General features: G+C 45.4%; 1 non-coding gene and 6 pseudogenes across 1 annotated transcript; all 7 read left to right on the top strand.

Annotated features, from left to right (window-relative positions):
* The first annotated feature begins 2,028 nt into the window (after window positions 1-2,028).
* On the top strand, window positions 2,029-2,148 carry LOC141268873 (5S ribosomal RNA; annotated as a pseudogene).
* Window positions 2,149-3,090: 942 nt separating this feature from the next.
* LOC141268632 (5S ribosomal RNA) lies at window positions 3,091-3,209 on the top strand (annotated as a pseudogene).
* Window positions 3,210-3,830: 621 nt separating this feature from the next.
* On the top strand, window positions 3,831-3,950 carry LOC141268324 (5S ribosomal RNA; annotated as a pseudogene).
* Window positions 3,951-6,707: 2,757 nt separating this feature from the next.
* Window positions 6,708-6,826, top strand: LOC141270143 (5S ribosomal RNA; annotated as a pseudogene).
* Window positions 6,827-7,447: 621 nt separating this feature from the next.
* On the top strand, window positions 7,448-7,567 carry LOC141270073 (5S ribosomal RNA; annotated as a pseudogene).
* A 923-nt stretch (window positions 7,568-8,490) lies between these two features.
* On the top strand, window positions 8,491-8,609 carry LOC141267060 (5S ribosomal RNA). The gene has a single exon (XR_012321078.1). It is a non-coding gene; the product is annotated as a 5S ribosomal RNA (ribosomal RNA).
* Window positions 8,610-9,230: 621 nt separating this feature from the next.
* Window positions 9,231-9,350, top strand: LOC141269196 (5S ribosomal RNA; annotated as a pseudogene).
* The last annotated feature ends 10,338 nt before the right edge of the window (window positions 9,351-19,688 follow it).

Here is a 19,688-nt window from a genome sequence, read left to right as displayed (position 1 = left end):
AATACTAAATGACAAGTACAGTAACCAACACTATCACTGTACTTCATATATATGTGACTGACATGTTTCTATCTATCTAATCTATGTGTGAAGCTCTATTCTGTCTATTATAAATTGTTGGGTACAGATGCTGAATTGCCGGCCGGCTTTCTTAAAGAGACGGTGCATGAAAACATTATTATTTTTTTTAATAAATCCTTTACACTAAATGACAAGTACAGTAAGCAACACTGTCACTGTACTTCATATATATGTGACTGACATGTTTCTATCTATCTAATCTATGTGTGATTCTCTATTCCTTCGATTCTAAATTGTCGGGTACCTCTGCTGAATTGCCGGCCGGCTTTTTTAAAGAGACGTTGCATGAAAACACTATTATTTTTTTTGATAAATCCTTTACACTAAATGACAAGTACAGTAAGCAACACTGTCACAGTACTTCATATATATGTGACTGACATGTTTCTATCTATCTAATCTATGTGTGAAGCTCTATTCTTTCGGTTCTAAATTGTCGGGTACCGGTGTATGCCGCTGCTGAATAGCCGGCTTTTCATGTTTCACTGTGAGCACTGTTCCCATCGATTTGGGCAATCACTGTAATGCCACAACCACCATGGCTGTGGCATTACAGTGAGTGGCAGACAATCCCTGCAAGATTGGTGCCCTAAATAGCGCCAGACATGCAGGACACGCTTTTGGTGCACGAACAGTTATCGAACATAACCTCGAACAGCCGAATTTTTTGCAAATCGTTTGGATTCGTCAAACAACTCGAACACCGCCCAAAACAGCTCGAATTTGAGATTGGCGAACAGTTCTAGTCGAACACCGCTCATCTCTACTGGCTGGCTCACCATTGTAAAATAATACTCTTCCTGTATTATTTTTTTCTACTGAGGACTTCTCAAAGTATCAATATCACGATATTCTTATAAAAAGATGTATCTATTTATTCTTGGATTGTCCATTAAAAAGAATCAGATTGCAGCAGGTACATACAATAATTAGTTATAAAGTAATTGTCCATTTGTCCATAATTAGCTTAATTGTTGAGATTCACCCATCTTTCCTTGGATCCTGGCTGGTAAATCATGTCTTTGTCCAGCATGTGTCCAGGCCTACATGTCATCTGCTTCTCAGCATGAAGATTCTGTGTCTTGTGGGATGGGCAGAGCAAGAGAGCCCCCCCTTTCTGTACCATGGGCTTTTATAGCCAGTCGTATGGACACCTGTTCTACATATGGTAGTGAACCAAAAATACACACACAAATAGCGCATGTCAACTAGACACGATGGCTGAGGCATAGAACTCAGAAAAATGATTATCGATTAACATTCCAAATGAATTTCCATAATTAACCATTTAACAGAGACCGCCTGGCAATGCCAGGTGCTGTAGGCTTTTGCTTTTTCCTTCCTTCCACCAGCAGGGGGCACTCTCTTCTATGCCTTTTTTCCATTCCCTTTCACAAGTGCACACATTCATTCTCTTTTCTTTTTTTCATTTGCTTTCTCTCTTGCGCTATTTCATCTCTGCAAAATACCAGCATCCTTCTGATAACCGTGGGCCTCCAGCATTGTTGCTTCTTTACTTTTAATACTAGGCTCCTTTTCACCAGGACCAGCGTCTCCCGGGTGGCTGGAGGCAACCACCGGTAACCCCATGCAGAAGGCCTTTGCAGGCAACACGACCCTCCCCCCTGAAGAGCAGCTCAAAGTCACTGGCAACCATCTCACCCTCTTCCTTCATTCACCCCTGGACGTCTCGCTCAGCCCCCAAGTTACGGGTCCAGCTTGCACTTTCTGTCACATTACCGCGATGAAGGGTTTAGCCTGCAGGAGACCCTGCGCCGAGCCATTTTTGAAGACACCTGATACGCGGGTGAATCACTGCTAAATAAACCACACCTGTAGGGACGGCACAGCCTTTGCATGGACCCTTCGGAGCCCGCCCCGTCACGGCCAGATTGGTCGCCACCAAGCGATCCTGACAAAGGCTGGCCGGGTGATGGATCAAGCAGCGTCTACTGGCCATACCACCTTGGATACGCCTGATCTCGTCTGATCTCGGAAGCAAAGCATGGCTGGGCTCGGACAGTTCTTGGATGGGATACCTCCTTGGAACACCGGGTGCTGTAGACCATTTTGATAACGTTTTGCCCTACTGCCCAGCTCGGCTAGCATGGAACGGCGCCTTACCGGACACCGACCTTAAGTAACTTAGATGATGGAAGCCCCAAGGCCTCTGAGCCAGTTGGCAGCTAAGTACGCTACCCCGCCGCCTTCACGCAGGCCTGACACCGAGCTCCTTGCCACGGCTAGGAGTGCTTATTGACTCCGCAGCTCGCCGTGTGGAAATGATGGCGTTAAAAGCACCCGGTGCCGTGAAGGGGCCAGGCTTTCAGCAGGTGCCCATGGAAGGCTTTGGATGCCGGCCGCCTAGCGAGGGCCAGCAGAAGTAACATGTTTCTCTGCAAAGAAGCTTGTGTAACCAAGCCAGACGGCTGACAAAGAGCTAACCTCAGTGCAAGGAAGGCAAGGAACGTGCGGAAGGAATTGGGGAGGGGGGGGGTGATTCCTGCTAGGGCCCTGAAATCATAAAACAGGCAGGAGAGTCTGACGCATGGTGACGGAGAGGTTGTAGGGGCAGATAGGTGGTGTTGTCACGTGCGAGCACGTGTGCATGCTGGCTTGTGTGTGAGAGTGCGCATCCTAGGAGTGGCGCGCTGCAGACAGTCAAAGGGATTGTTCCCTTTCATTAAAAGTTAATCCCCGGCTGCAGGCTATTAGATAGCAACTAACCGCGCTCTACTCACCCTACCCGGGTCTACCGATGAGTCTCGCCTCTGCTCCCGACTTGTGGCATTGGCCGTGAAGCTGACGTTCCGTCGACAGCGCTGCAGCCGATCAGTGAGCTCAGCGGCTCTGAGTGGGGCGTTCTGTCTACAAGACCTTTTAAGGAAGCCAGCAAAAAAATTGAAGAGAAGGGAAAGCACAAAAGGACCTGGTCTTGCTGAGCATTGGAAAGGGCAGCCGGCAGCCAGACTTCAAAGTAGAAAAGCAGCAAGTGAGAGGCTTGTCTCTGCCTATGGCCACACTACCCTGAACATGCCTGATCTTGTCTGATCTCAGAAGCTATCCAGGGTTGGGCCTGCTTAGTACTTGGATGGGAGACTGCCTGGGAATACCAGGTGCTGTAGGCTTTTGCTTTTTCTTTCCTTCCACCAGCAGTGGGGACTCTCTTCTATGCCTTTTTTCCATTCCCTTTCACAAGTGCACACATTCATTCTCTTTTCTTTTTTTCATTTGCTTTCTCTCTTGCGCTATTTCATCTCTGCAAAATACCAGCATCCTTCTGATCACCGTGGGCCTCCAGCATTGTTGCTTCTTTACTTTTAATACTAGGCTCCTTTTCACCAGGACCAACGTCTCCCGCGTGGCTGGAGGCAACCACCGGTAACCCCAAGCATAAGACCTTTGCAGGCAACACGACCCTCCTCCCTGAAGAGCAGCTCAAAGTCACTGGCAACCATCTCACCCTCTTCCTTCATTCACCCCTGGATGTCTCGCTCCGCCCCCTAGTTACAGGTCCAGCTTGCTCTTTCTGTCACATTACCGCGATGAAGGGTTTAGCCTGCAGGAGGCCCTGTGCCGAGACATTTTTGAAGACACCTGATGCGGCGGATGAATCACTGCTAAATAAACCACACCTGTAGGGACGGCACAGCCTTTGCATGGACCCTTCGGAGCCCGCCCCGTCACGGCCAGATTGCTCGCCATCAAGCGATCCTGAGAAAGGCTGGCCGGGCGATGGATCAAGCAGCATCTACTGGCCATACCACCTTGGATACGCCTGATCTCGTCTGATCTCAGAAGCAAAGCAGGGCTGGGCTCAGACAGTACTTGCATGGGAGACCTCCTGGGAACACCGGGTGCTGTAGACCATTTTGATGACGTTTTGCCCTACTGCCCAGCTCGGCTATCATGGAACGGCACCTTGCCGGACACCGACCTTAAGTAACTTAGATGATGGAAGCCCAAGGCCTCTGAGCCAGTTGGCAGCTAAGTACGCTACCCCGCCGCCTTCACGCAGGCCTAACACCGAGCTCCTTGCCACGGCTAGGAGTGCTTATTGACTCCGTGTCAATAAGCACAATTGGCTCGCCGTGTGGAAATGATGGCGCTAAAAGCACCCGGGGCCGTGAAGGGGCCAGGCTTTCAGCAGGTGCCCAGGGAAGATTTTGGATGCCGGCCGTCTAGCGAGGGCCAGCAGAGGTAACATGTTTCTCTGCAAAGAAGCTTGTGTAACCAAGCCAGACGGCTGACAAAGAGCTAACCTCAGTGCAAGGAAGGCAAGGAAGGTGCGGAAGGAAATGGGGAGGGGGGGGTGATTCCTGCTAGGGCCCTGAAATCATAAAACAGGCAGGAGAGTCTGACGCATGGTGACGGAGAGGATGTAGGGGCAGATAGGGCGTGTTGTCACATGCGAGCACGTGTGCATGCTGGCTTGTGTGTGAGATAGCGCTTCCTAGGTGTGGCGCGCTGCAGACAGTCAAAGGGATTGTTCCCTTTCATTAAAAGTTAATCCCCGGCTGCAGGCTATTAGAAAGCAACTAACCGTGCTCTACTCACCCTACCCGGGTCTACCGGTGAGTCTCGCCTCTGCTCCCGGCCTGTGGCATTGGCCGTGAAGCTGACGTTCCGTCGACAGCGCTGCAGCCGATCAGTGAGCTCAGTGGCTCTGAGTGGGGCGTTGTGTCTACAAGACCTTTTAAGGAAGCCAGCAAGAAAATTGAAAAGAAGGGAAAGCACAAAAGGACCTGGTCTTGCTGAGCACTGGAAAGGGCAGCCGGCAGCCAGACTTCAAAGTAGAAAAGCAGCAAGTGAGAGGGTTGCCTGTCTCTAAGGCCACACCACCCTGAACAAGCCTGGTCTCATCTCATCTTGGAAGCTAAGCAGGGTCAGGCCTGGTTAGTACTTAGATGGGAGACTGCCTAGGAATACCAGGTGCAGTAGGCTTTTGCCTTTTCTTTCCTTCCACCAGCAGGCGGCACTCTCCTCTGTGCCTTTTTTCCATTCCCTTTCACAAGTGCACACATACATTCCCTTTTCTTTTTATCATTTGCTTTCTCTCTTGCGCTATTTCATCTCTGCAAAATACCAGCATCCTTCTGATCACCGTGGGCCTCCAGCATTGTTGCTTCTTTACTTTTAATACTAGGCTCCTTTTGACCAGGACCGGCGTCTCCCGCGTGGCTGGAGGCAACCACCGTTAACCCCAAGCAGAAGACCTTTGCAGGTAACACGACCCTCCCCCCTGAAGAGCAGCTCAAAGTCACTGGCAACCATCTCACCCTCTTCCTTCATTCGCCCCTGGACGTCTCGATCCGCCCCCAGGTTACGGATCCAGCTTGCTCTTTCTGTCACATTACCGCGATGAAGGGTTTAGCCTGCAGGAGACCCTGCGCCGAGACATTTTTGAAGACACCTGATGCGGCGGGTGAATCACTGCTAAACAAACCACACCTGTAGGGACGGCACAGCCTTTGCATGGACCCTTCGGAGCCCGCCCCGTCACGGCCAGATTGCTCGCCACCAAGCGATCCCGAGAAAGGCTGGCCGGGCGATGGATCGAGCAGTGTATACCGGCCATACCACCTTGGATACGCCTGATCTCGTTTGACCTTGAAAGCAAAGCAGGGCTGGGTTCAGACAGCACTTCGATGGGAGACCTCCTCGGAACACCGGGTGCTGTAGACCATTTTGATGACGTTTTGCCCTACTGCCCAGCTCGGCTATCATGGAACGGCGCCTTGCCGGACACCGACCTTAAGTAACTTAGATGATGGAAGCCCCAAGGCCTAAGAGCCAGTTGGCAGCTAAGTACGCTACCCTGCCGCCTTCACGCAGGCCTGACACCGAGCTCCTTGCCACGGCTAGGAGTGCTTATTGACTCCGCAGCTCGACGTGTGGAAATGATGGCGTTAAAAGCACCCGGGGCCGTGAAGGGGCCAGGCTTTCAGAAGGTGCCCAGGGAAGATTTTGGATGCCGGCCGCCTAGCGAGGGCCAGCAGAAGTAACATATTTCTCTGCAAAGAAGCTTGTGTAACCAAGCCAGACGTATGACAGGAGCTAACCTCAGTGCAAGGAAGGCAAGGAAGGTGCGGAAGGAATTGGGGAGGGGGGGGGTGTTTCCTGCTAGGGCCCTGAAATCATAAAACAGGCAGGAGTGTCTGACGCATGGTGACGGAGAGGTTGTAGGGGCAGATAGGGGGTGTTGTCACGTGCGAGCACGTGTGCATGCTGGCTTGTGTGTGAGAGTGCGCTTCCTAGGTGTGGCGCGCTGCAGACAGTCAAAGGGATTGTTCCCTTTCATTAAAAGTTAATCCCCGGCTGCAGGCTATTAGAAAGCAACTAACCACGCTCTACTCACCCTACCCGGGTCTACTGGTGAGTCTCGCCTCTGCTCCCGGCCTGTGGCATTGGCCGTGAAGCTGACGTTCCGTCGACAGCGCTGCAGCCGATCAGTGAGCTCAGCGGCTCTGAGTGGGGCGTTGTGTCTACAAGACCTTTTAAGGAAGCCAGCAAAAAAATTGAAGAGAAGGGAAAGCACAAAAGGACCTGGTCTTGCTGAGCACTGAAAAGGGCAGCCGGCAGCCAGACGTCAAAGTAGAAAAGCAGCAAGTGAGAGGCTTGGCTGTACCTACGGCCACAGCACCCTGAATGTGACCGATCTTGCCTGATCTTGGAAGCTAAGCAGGGTTGGGTCTGGTTAGTACTTGGATGGGAGACTGCCTGGGAATACAAGGTGCTGTAGGCTTTTGCTTTTTCCTTTTTTCCACCAGCAGGGGGCACTTTCTTCTATGCCTATTTTCCATTCCCTTTCACAAGTGCACACATTCATTCTCTTTTCTTTTTTTCATTTGCTTTCTCTCTTGCGCTATTTCATCTCTGCAAAATACCAGCATCCTTCTGATCACCGTGGGCCTCCAGCATTGTTGCTTCTTTACTTTTAATACTAGGCTCCTTTTGACCAGGACCGGCGTCTCCCGCGTGGCTGGAGGCAACCACCGGTAACCCTAAGCAGAAGACCTTTGCAGGCAACACGACCCTCCCCCCTGAAGAGCAGCTCAAATTCACTGGCAACCATCTCACCCTCTTCTTTCATTCACCCCAGGATGTCTCGCTACGCCCCCAAGTTACGGGTCCAGCTTGCTCTTTCTGTCACATTACCGCGATGAAGGGTTTAGCCTGCAGGAGACCCTGCGCCGAGACATTTTTGAAGACACCTGATGCGGCGGGTGAATCACTGCTAAGCAAACCACACCTGTAGGGAAGGCACAGCCTTTGCATGGACCCTTCGGAGCCAGCCCCATCACGGCCAGATTGCTCGCCACCAAGCGATCCTGAGATAGGCTTTCCGGGCGATGAATCGAGCAGCGTCTACTGGCCATACCACCTTGGATACGCCTGATGTCGTCTGATCTCGGAAGCAAAGCAGGGCTGGGCTCAGACAGTACTTGGATGGGATACCTCCTGGGAACACCGGCTGCTGTAGACCATTTTGATGACGTTTTGCCCTACTGCCCAGCTCGGCTAGCATGGAACGGCGCCTTGCCGGACACCGACCTAAAGTAACTTAGATGATGGAAGCCCCAAGGCCTCTGAGCCAGTTGGCAGCTAAGTACGCTACCCCAACGCCTTCACGCAGGCCTGACACCGTGCTCCTTGTCACGGCTAGGAGTGCTTATTGACTCCGCAGCTCGCCGTGTGGAAATGATGGCGTTAAAAGCACCCGGGGCCGTGAAGGGGCCAGGCTTTCAGCAGGTGCCCAGGGAAGGTTTTGGATGCCGGCCGCCTAGCGAGGGCCAGCAGAAGTAACATGTATCTCTGCAAAGAAGCTTGTGTAACCAAGCCAGACGGCTGACAAAGAGCTAACCTCAGGGCAAGGAAGATATTGGGGAGGGGGGGGTGATTCCTGCTAGAGCCCTGAAATCATAAAACAGGCAGGAGAGTCTGACGCATGGTGACAGAGAGGTTGTAGGGGCAGATAGGGGGTGTTGTCACATGCGAGCACGTGTGCATGCTGGCTTGTGTGTGAGAGTGAGCTTCCTAGGTGTGGCGCGCTGCAGACAGTCAAAGGGATTGTTCCCTTTCATTAAAAGTTAATGCCCGGCTGCAGGCTATTAGGAAGCAACTAACCGCACTCTACTCACCCTACCCGGGTCTACCGGTGAGTCTCGCCTCTGCTCCCGGCGTGTGGCATTGGCCGTGAAGCTGACGTTCCGTCGACAGCGCTGCAGCCGATTAGTGAGCTCAGCGGCTCTGAGTGGGGCGTTGTGTCTACAAGACCTTTTAAGGAAGCCAGCAAAAAAATTGAAGAGAAGGGAAAGCACAAAAGGACCTGGTCTTGCTGAGCACTGGAAAGGGCAGCCGGCAGCCAGACGTCAAAGTATAAAAGCAGCAAGTGAGAGGCTTGTCTCTGCCTACGGCCACACCACCCTGAACACGCCTGATCTTGTCTGATCTTGGAAGCTAAGCAAGGCTGGACCTGGTTAGTACTTGGATGGGAGACCACCTGGGAATACCAGGTGCTGTAGGCTTTTGCTTTTTCCTTCCTTCCACCAGCAGGGGGCACTCTCTTCTATGCCTTTTTTCCATTCCCTTTCACAAGTGCACACATTCATTCTCTTTTCTTTTTTTCATTTGCTTTCTCTCTTGCGCTATTTCATTTCTGCAAAATACCAGCATCCTTCTGATCACCGTGGGCCTCCAGCATTGTTGCTTCTTTACTTTTAATACTAGGCTCCTTTTCACCAGGACCAGCGTCTCCCGGGTGGCTGGAGGCAACAACCAGTAACCCCAAGCAGAAGACCTTTGCAGGCAACACGACCCTCTCCCCTGAAGAGCAGCTCAAAGTCACTGGCAACCATCTCACCCTCTTCCTTCATTCACCCCTGGACGTCTCGCTCCACCCCCAAGTTACGGGTCCAGCTTGATCTTTCTGTCACATTACCGCGATGAAGGGTTTAGCCTGCAGGAGACCCTGCGCCGAGCCATTTTTGAAGACACCTGATGCGGCGGGTGAATCACTGCTAAACAAACCACACTTGTAGGGACGGCACAGCCTTTGCATGGACCCTTCGGAGCCCGCCCCGTCACGGCCAGATTGCTCGCCACCAAGCGATCCTGAGAAAGTCTGGCCGGGCGATGGATCGAGCAGCGTCTACTGGCCATACCACCTTGGATGCGCCTGATCTCGTCTGATCTCGGAAGCAAAGCATTGCTGGGCTCGAACATTACTTGGATGGGATACCTCCTGGGAACACCGGGTGCTGTAGACCATTTTGATGACGTTTTGTCCTACTGCCCAGCTCGGCTAGCATGGAACGGTGCCTTGCCGGACACCGAACTTAAGTAACTTAGATGATGGAAGCCCCAAGGCCTCTGAGCCAGTTGGCAGCTAAGTACGCTACCCCGCCGCCTTCACGCAGTCCTGACACCGAGCTCCTTGCCACGGCTAGGAGTGCTTATTGACTCCGCAGCTCGCTGTGTGGAAATGATGGCGTTAAAAGCACCCGGGGCCGTGAAGGGGCCAGGCTTTCAGCAGGTGCCCAGGGAAGGTTTTGGATGCCGGCCGCCTAGCGAGGGCCAGAAGAAGTAACATATTTCTCTGCAAAGAAGCTTGTGTAACCAAGCCAGACGGCTGCCAAAGAGCTAACCTCAGTGCAAGGAAGGCAAGGAAGGTGCGGAAGGAATTGGGGTGGGGGGGGTGATTCCTGCTAGGGCCCTGAAATCATAAAACAGGCAGGAGAGTCTGACGCATGGTGACATAGAGGTTGTAGGGGCAGATAGGGGGTGTTGTCACGTGTGAGCACGTGTGCATGCTGGCTTGTGTGTGAGAGTGCGCTTCCTAGGTGTGGCGCGCTGCAGACAGTCAAAGGGATTGTTCCCTTTCATTAAAAGTTAATCCCCGGCTGCAGCCTATTAGAAAGCAACTAACCGCACTCTACTCACCCTACCCGGGTCTACCGGTGAGTCTCGCCTCTGCTCCCGGCCTGTGGCATTGGCCGTTAAGCTGACGTTCCGTTGACAGCGCTGCAGCCGATCAGTGAGCTCAGCGGCTCTGAGCGGGGTGTTGTGTCTACAAGACCTTTTAAGGAAGCCAGCAAAAAAATTGAAGAGAAGGGAAAGCACAAAAGGACCTGGTCTTGCTGAGCACTGGAAAGGGCAGCCGGCAGCCAGACGTCAAAGTAGAAAAGCAGCAAGTGAGAGGCTTGTCTCTGCCTACGGCCACACCACCCTGAACACGCCCGATCTCATCTGATCTTGGAAGCTAAGCAGGGGCAGGCCTGTTTAGTAGTTGGATGGGAGACTGTAAAATAATACTCTTCCTGTATTATTTTTTTCTACTGAGGACTTCTCAAAGTATCAATATCACGATATTCTTATAAAAAAATGTATCTATTTATTCTTGGGTTGTCCATTAAAAAAATCAGATTGCAGCAGGTACATACAATAATTAGTTATAAAGTAATTGTCCATTTGTCCATAATTAGCTTAATTGTTGAGATTCACCCATCTTTCCTTGGATCCTGGCTGGTAAATCATGTCTTTGTCCAGCATGTGTCCAGGCCTACATGTCATCTGCTTCTCAGCATGAAGATTCTGTGTCTTGTGGGGTGGGCAGAGCAAGAGAGCCCCCCCTTTCTGTACCATGGGCTTTTATAGCCAGTCATATGGACACCTGTTCTACATATGGTAGTGAACCAAAAATACACACACAAATAGCGCATGTCAACTAGACACGATGGCTGAGGCATAGAACTCAGAAAAATGATTATCGATTAAAATTCCAAATGAATTTCCATAATTAACCATTTAACATTTCCCCCTTTTTTGAGAATAAACGGACTTTAACTGAAATTTCTCAAAAGAAGATACATTCATCAATCATTTTTTCTTTCCTTCTTCCTTGGCAATATCATTAAATTTCCATAATAATAATAATAGTAATAATAGTATCAATATCGGATTATTGTTATATAATGATGTGAATTCATGTTATGGTAAGCCGCAACTAATATTCATTTAATATGTATAATTATACTTCCCTATATCTAAATTGAAGCAATCGCGGGTTTAATCGTCATCATCTGATGTCATCGGGTCGTCGTCTCGTCTTCTTCTTGGTTCTTTTATAACACAGTCTTTAGATGAAAACTCCTTTGAAATAAATTACAGCATGTAGATATTGTACAGTCCATAATTGTGTTCATTATTGTTCAGTCCATAAACTGTACTCTTTATTAGAAAGATCATGTGTGTCAGTTGATAAGAAAACAAAGTCCATGGATGAAATGTAGCTTTAATATCTGTGCAGTGTCACCTGGACTTACGTTGGATCGTCTTTGGAATCTTCCGTGTGTCCGCACTGGTCTCGTGTCACTTTTGGAACAGATGTAACGTCTTTGGTCAGTAAAGCAAGGGTTAACTTGACACTTTCCTGCTTTATATAGCACCATAACCAGTACTCAGTCCTTTATATACAGGACACATATGCCAGGTATTACCTGTTCACCAGCTTTCATTGAAGCGTTGCAGGTTATAAGAAACCAGTGGAACGTGATGAAACTTGAACACAACACAGTACATATAGGATCATCGTCCTCTGCCGTCCTGGTGATCAGTGGTGTGAATTGTATTGTATGTAATGGACACAGTCTATTGTAACACTCAGCATTCACACCTGTTACCTTCTGAGACGTCCGGATATCAGTGGCTTCTTCTTGTAACTTTTGAGAATCTCTTTGATTTAGAAAAATAAAAAGTCTTTATTAAGATAGAATTCATAATTGCGATGTCTTGATTGAAGTCTTCATTCCCTAATCTGATACCAAATCTGGCAGTTTTTCCTAACCTATAATATCACAGCGTACCTTAGCAATCAGTAATATCCATCTAATTATTATCAAAATATTAAAATAAATTATGTTTGGAATAATAAACAATAATAGATAATAATTCATTATCAATCAAGTTCTCCATATGATAGAACATTTTTATGTCATAGGTGTAATTTCCTTTTCCAACCCATAGGTGTCAGTGTATTTTGAAAAAACAAGTTTTTATATCTTTATTAAACCAATAATATCAAAGAATGTATACTCCTGAACCAAAATGAATAAATATATGAATGTATGAATGAATGAATGAATGAATAAATGAATGAATGAATTGTTGTGTTTACTGAGAAAATGTAAACATTTTTTTCCTTAGCAATATATATTTAATAGAGCAATACTCTTGTATTAGACATTACTTTATTAAATATTAATGTGTTTTCTCAATTGAGATATTGAACTCAAATAAAATCAAATGAGAATAAAAAAATGAAAAAAATAGAAAAATAAGAAGTATAAAGTAAGAATACTCAACCTTGAAGACTCAAACTTCAAGGTTAGATTTTAGAAAGGCAGATTTTAAGAGACTCAGAAAGAGAATAGGAGGGATCCAATGGCTGGATGTCCTTAAGGACAAAAATGTCCAGGAAGGATGGGAAATTTTTAAAAATTAGATTCTCAAAGCACAATCGTTAACAATCCCGAAAAGTAGGAAGAATGGGAAGCATTTAAGGAAACCAGGATGGATGAACACAGAACTTAAACACATGCTAAAAAGAAAGAAAGAAATGTTTATTAAATGGAAAGAGGGAGGCATATCTAAAGAAGATTATAATGCAGTCTGCAGATCATTTAGGGCACGTATCAGGTTAGCTAAAGCTGACAATGAATTAAGGCTTGCAAGAGATGTCAAAAGCAATAAAAAAGGATTTTGGGGGTATGTCAAAAGTAAAAGAAAAGTCAAAGATGCTATAGGATTTTTACAGGATGAAAATGGAGAAATGGTAAGAGAGGATGTTGAGAAGGCCGAACTTTTTATTTCCTATTTTGCATCTGTTTTCTCTCAGAAAGAAAATGTAACATCAACTGATCTTCACTGTCCTTTTAAAGGAATAGAGGAATCCAAGTTATCTGTAAACAGAAAGATTGTGAGGGAATATTTAGCTAACATAAATGAGTTCAAGTCTCCAGGTCCAGATGAATTACACCCCAGAGTACTGAAGGAGATCATAGAAGAAATTTTAGAACCACTCTCCATAATCTTTGAAAATTCTTGGAGAACAGGAGAAGTCCCAGAAGACTGGAGAAGAGCAAATGTTGTTCCTATCTTCAAAAAGGGGAAGAAGGTGGACCCAGGGAACTATAGGCCGGTGAGTCTGACTTCTATACCAGGAAAGATCTTTGAACAAATTATTAAACAACATGTATGTAAGTACATGGATAAGAATGAAGTGATTAACCAGAGTCAGCATGGGTTTGTAACTAACAAGTCATGTCAGACTAACTTAATTTCCTTCTATGACAGAATCACTGACTGGGTGGATCAGGGAAATGTTGTAGATATAGTATATCTTGACTTCAGCAAAGCATTTGACAAAGTATCTCACACCATCCTTATTGAAAAAATGACCAAGTATGCAATGGACCAGGCAACTGTTAGGTGGATTCATAACTGGCTTAGTGATCGGACTCAAAGGGTGGTTGTAAATGGCTTCACATCCAGCTGGATGAATGTCTCAAGTGGGGTACCACAGGGCTCCGTCCTGGGACCTGTATTGTTCAACATCTTTATCAATGATTTAGATGAAGGAATTGAGGGTAAACTGATTAAATTTGCTGATGACACAAAGCTAGGAGGAATAGCTAATACTAGAGAAGAGAGAGAGAGGATTCAAAAAGACCTAAATAAACTGGAGCAGTGGGCAGCAACCAACAGAATGGTTTTTAACAGGGAAAAATGCAAAGTACTACATCTGGGCAATAAAAATGAAAAAAGCATATACAGAATGGGAGGAATAGAGCTAAGCAACAGTACATGTGAAAAAGACTTAGGTATACTAATAGATCATAGACTGAACATGAGTCAACAGTGTGATGCAGCAGCAAAAAAGGCAAATACAATTCTGGGATGTATTAACAGAAGCATACAGTCTAGATCACGTGAAGTCATTATCGGTCTTTACTCCTCTTTGGTCAGACCTCATCTAGAATACTGTGTACAGTTTTGGGCACCACATTTTAAAAAAGACATAGACAAACTGGAGCAAGTTCAGAGAAGAGCGACCAGAATGGTGACTGGTCTGCAAACCATGTCCTATGAGGAACGGTTGCAGGATTTGGGAATGTTTAGCTTGCAAAAAAGAAGACTGAGAGGAGACTTAATAGCTGTCTACAAATATGTCAAGGGCTGTCACATTGTAGAAGGATCATCTTTATTCTCATTTGCACAAGGAAAGACTAGAAGCAATGGGATGAAACTAAATGGGAGGAGACACAGATTAGATATTAGAAAAAACTTTTTGACAGTTAGGGTGATTAATGAGTGGAACAGGCTGCCACGAGAGGTGGTGAGTTCCCCTTCAATGGACGTCTTCAAACAGAGGCTGGACAGACATCTGTCTGAGATGATTTAGTGAATCCTGCTTTGAGCAGGGGGTTGGACCAGATGACCCAGGAGGTCCCTTCCAACTCTACCATTCTATGATTCTATGATTCTATGATTAATAAAATTTTAAAAATGAAAAATAAAATTAAGAGTAAAAATAAGAATAAAAATAAAAATAAGGCCTTTAAATTTTAATGACAAATGCAGAGTAATTATATTCTCCATAAAAAATACCCTTATATCTCCATTATCTGGATGATTTCATATTTGTCATAACCTTGTACCACCAAAAAATATTAAATTATGCAACTTTGCATGTAATACCCTTCTTAATTATACCAAAGTACCTTATTATTATTTCTTCTTTATTAAAATGTGTGGAAAATAAGTATTGATCAAAAGTGATTATGTAATCAGGATCAAAAACACATTTTCCCCCTTAATACCAAAAATATTATTTTATAAAATTTATGTATATATTAGAACCCAATTAAAAATAATTATTCTTCTAGAAATATTGTGCATAAATTTCATATCGATGAGTAGCATAGATTTGACTAAAGAGAGGTGTGTACCTATTTAGGTAACCATTAAAAATAATATTATAGTTATTCAAGAATATTATCATGTGGAAAATTATTCTAAATATAAATTTGTTTTGTAAACCATTTTGATGTGTGGTTGCCCTTATCCACTATTAGTTAAATCAAGAAATAATAATTATTAAAGAAATATAGAAATATATATATGTAGATAATACCTAATTATGTATTATAATTTCCTCAGAATTAAATATATTTTTGTACCTTCACATAAAGAAACATTTTTTTTTTCAAACATACAAACATACGAGGCCTCTGTCACATCAATCACACTTAGCAGCTGCTGATTTACTCATCTGTCACCTTCACTCTGACATTCACAGATCTGTTCAACTCAAACATTCCACATATGAAGTTTTAGATATATATATATATATATTTAACCCAAAATTGTTGTATCCCAATTTATTAATGCGCATTGCCATATCAATTGAATATCTTTATATTTCTTTGAATATTCCCCAAGTACATATTATATAATATGAGAGTAAGTCACTGGAATTTCAGACACTTGAAAAAACTCTTGTCTTAGATTCTTTTTTCACTGGCTGCCCGGTCTTAAGTTACATGAGTTAAAAATAGAATGAATGGGATCCTATACTATTAGCTCAAAGTTCAAAGGCCGCAGCTGTCACACGTCATGCTGTAAAGCTACTTTAATTTGCACGAACACTTCATGCACAGAAAATATTAGCAACACAAAAGAATTAATAAGTATTACATATATATTATAGTTCAACTAGATATATTGTTATTATTTTAAAATGTTATACACATAAAATCATGCAATTTTTTCACTTCCTGTGTGAATAAAGAAATAAATCCATTTTAGAGTTCTTTGATCAAATCCTGCTTTGGAATGAAAACTCTAAGGAAATATAAGAAAATAAAATTAAATATCAAATTCATACAGAAACAGAATTATTTAAATATCTTATACATACAGTGCCTACAAGTAGTATTCAACCCCCTGCAGATTTAGCTGGTTTGATAAGATGCAAATAAGTTAGAGCCTTCAAACTGCAAATGAGAGTAGGTTTTATGAACAGAAGCATAAATCTTACAAACCAAAAAGTTATGTTGCTCAGTTGAATTTTATTAAATTTTAAACATAAAAGTGTGGGTCAATTATTATTCAACCCCTATGTTTAATATTTTGTGGAATAACCCTTGTTTGCAATTACAGCTAATAATCGTCTTTTATAAGACCTGATCAGGCCGGCACAGGTCTGTGGAGTTATCTTGGCCCACTCCTCCATGCAGATCTTCTCCAAGTTATCTAGGTTCTTTGGGTGTCTCATGTGGACTTTATTCTTGAGCTCCTTTCACAAGTTTTCAATTGGGTTAAGGTCAGGAGACTGACTAGGCCACTCCAACACCTTGACTTTTTCCCTCTTGAACCAGGCCTTGGTTTTCTTGGCTGTGTGCTTTGGGTCGTTGTCTTGTTGGAAGATGAAATTACGACCCATCTTAAGATCCTTGATGGAGGAGCGGAGGTTCTTGGCCAAAATCTCCAGGTAGGCCGTGCTATCCATCTTCCCATGGATGCGGACCAGATGGCCAGGCCCCTTGGCAGAGAAACAGCCCCACAGCATGATGCTGCCACCACCATGCTTGACTGTAGGGATGGTATTCTTGGGGTCGTATGCAGTGCCATCCAGTCTCCAAACGTCACGTGTGTGGTTGGCACCAAAGATCTCGATCTTGGTCTCATCAGACCATAGAACCTTGAACCAGTCTGTCTCAGAGTCCTCCAAGTGATCATGAGCAAACTGTAGACGAGCCTTGACATGACGCTTTGAAAGTAAAGGTACCTTACGGGCTCGTCTGGAACGGAGACCATTGCGGTGGAGTACGTTACTTATGGTATTGACTGAATCCAATGTCCCCACTGCCATGAGATCTTCCCGGAGCTCCTTCCTTGTTGTCCTTGGGTTAGCCTTGACTCTTCGGACAAGCCTGGCCTCGGCACGGGAGGACACTTTCAAAGGCTGTCCAGGCCGTGGAAGGCTAACAGTAGTTCCATAAGCCTTAAACTTACGGATGATGCTCCCAACAGTGGAGACAGGTAGGCCCAACTCCTTGGAAAGGGTTTTGTACCCCTTGCCAGCCTTGTGACCCTCCACGATCTTGTCTCTGATGGCCTTGGAATGCTCTTTTGTCTTTCCCATGTTGACCATGTCTGAGTGCTGTTCACAAGTTTGGGGAGGGTCTTAAATAGTCAGAAAAGGCTGGCAAAAGAGATCTTTAATCCACACATGTGAAGCTCATTATTCTTGGTGCCTGAACTACTTCTTAATACTTTAGGGGGACCAAACAGAATTCTTGTGGTTTGAGGGGTTGAATAATAAATGACACTCTGAATTAACTTTTAACGTTTTAAAAAAACAAAAAAACAAAAAAAAAGTTGCTGCAGTGCATTTCCCACTTCCAGGCTGATCTACAGTACAAATGTCACAATGCCAAGTTAATTCCGCATGTGTCAACCACCTAAATCTGCAGGGGGTTGAATACTACTTGTAGGCACTGTATATTGGTTGGTTCTAATGTAATTCAAAATATTGCTACTTAAATTTATATATATGAAGTTCTAATTTATTAATTAATATATATATATATATATTTTATAAACGTATATATAAATACAATTATACGCAATCTCTACTTAGACAAGTGTATATATATATATATATATATATATATGAACTATTAGAAACTATGTAACTACAATTTTACTGTATAAGATTATAAATAAATATTGAGACATTGTATTACATTTTGATACAACATTATAATTACAGTTTTTCCTTAGCCACTCCCTAAACCAAATCTTCTGTCTCTCTCAAATATCTCCAGGAACGCCCTATTTAGGAAAGACATTTTTCTATCCTTCAAAACCTCAGAGAACTGCCTGTTCTTCTGTCCACATTCCATGACGTCACTGTGAGTTGGTCATCTCACCTGTCTCTGTCCATCAGTTTCAGCCATTTTCCTTTTTAGAGAATCACAGTTCTGACTGAGAATTAACTCATTCTGTGGAAAGATGGATCTTTGCACTGGCTGATATGGCTTATAACATATATGAAATCTTCTGCGTATTTGATAGAGTTCACTATAGGGATCACTCAGTCTAGAAGAGTTTGATATTGGCTTTTGGTAAGATTTTACCTTTCCTGGTTTTATAAATTTAGCTTGATTTATTTTCTTTTCACGATTCTCATGTTTTCTAACAAAACCAGCATCTGCGCACATTCAAATGATGAATTTTTTTGTGATGCCATAACTTGGGAAACTGAATTTAGGAATTTGAATTTTTGTACAAAAGTTGTTATCATATGTTGTACTTTTCCATTTTTGATGAGAGCTTTGTACAACCGTTCAAATATGGACATGAATGTATATGTACATTCCTTCCTACCAATCCTTAGTTTCTGCAGATCTTCTATGTTGGGAAAATCCTTTGTGACACAATAAATCAAATATCTTAATCTGTCCAAATCATTTTCCCATCCATTAGGAGAGTCATTTTCACAGGGCATTAAATGTAAACGTCTGGACAATGTCACAGGAATCCATATTTTAAATAATTGATTCCTCTCCTCATTGGATAAATCAAACTTATCAGAGAAGCTCTCAAATTGTAACGGGTCTGGGAGGCGGAACCTCTGAGCTACTATACAAGGGGGCGGTCCTTGTAAGGGAGCGGGTGGCGACCAGGGTAGACGGGCAGGCAGTCACAGCAGGTGACTGGGACAGTCTCTGAATGAATGGACAGGAGGTCACGGCAAGTGACCGGGGCAGTCTCTGGATGAACTGGCAGGAGGTCACGGCAAGTGACCTGGGCAGTCTCTGGATGAACGGGCAGGAGGTCTCGGCAAGTGACCGGGGCAGTCTCTGGATAAACGGGCAGGAGGTCACGGCAAGTGACCGGGGCAGTCTCTGGATGAACGGGCAGGAGGTCTCTGGAATAGCAGGTGGTCACAGCACGTGACGGCAGAGCCTCCAGGAAGGCTAGCAGGCAGGTAGCAGATGTGCGCTCCCAGGTGAGCGGCCAAGCTGGTCCATAGACAGACTGACAGGAGTAGGAAGGCAGACCGTCGGACCTCAGGCTAGCAAGCAGGTAGAAGGAATATCAGGCAGGAAACAGACAGCAAACTGGCAGGACTCTGGCAGGAATCAGGCAGGTAACTGGCAACGGGACCTGAGGGCTGAAGCAGAGTAGTGAACAGTGCAACAACATAGCTCGGGCACCTCCATTTTGGAGGAGGTGCCCTATAAATGGGAGGTCCTCCGGCAATTGGCCGGGGACTCCTTAGGACGGCGCGTGCGGTCCCTTTAAGAGCGGGGGAGCACGAGCGCGCGTACCCTAAGCACACTGCCGGGGAAGGAGCGCGTGCCGGAAGCAGCGGGGAGAGAAGCGCTGGAGGACGCCGCGCCAGGAGTGGGGAGGTGAGAGGGACGGCGTCTCTGCCTAGCACGGGGCAGAGACGCCGATGCTACAGTACCCCCCCCTTTAGGCCCCCTCTTTTTTTGGCCAGAAAGAAATTTTTCAAGGAGAAGCGGGGCGTTGAT

Source organism: Phyllobates terribilis, unplaced genomic scaffold, assembly GCF_046119375.1.
Source record: "Phyllobates terribilis strain yellow unplaced genomic scaffold, ASM4611937v1 Scaffold_4__5_contigs__length_816908805, whole genome shotgun sequence".
NCBI lineage: Eukaryota > Metazoa > Chordata > Amphibia > Anura > Dendrobatidae > Phyllobates > Phyllobates terribilis.
This window is presented reverse-complemented; position numbering and strand designations above follow the sequence as displayed.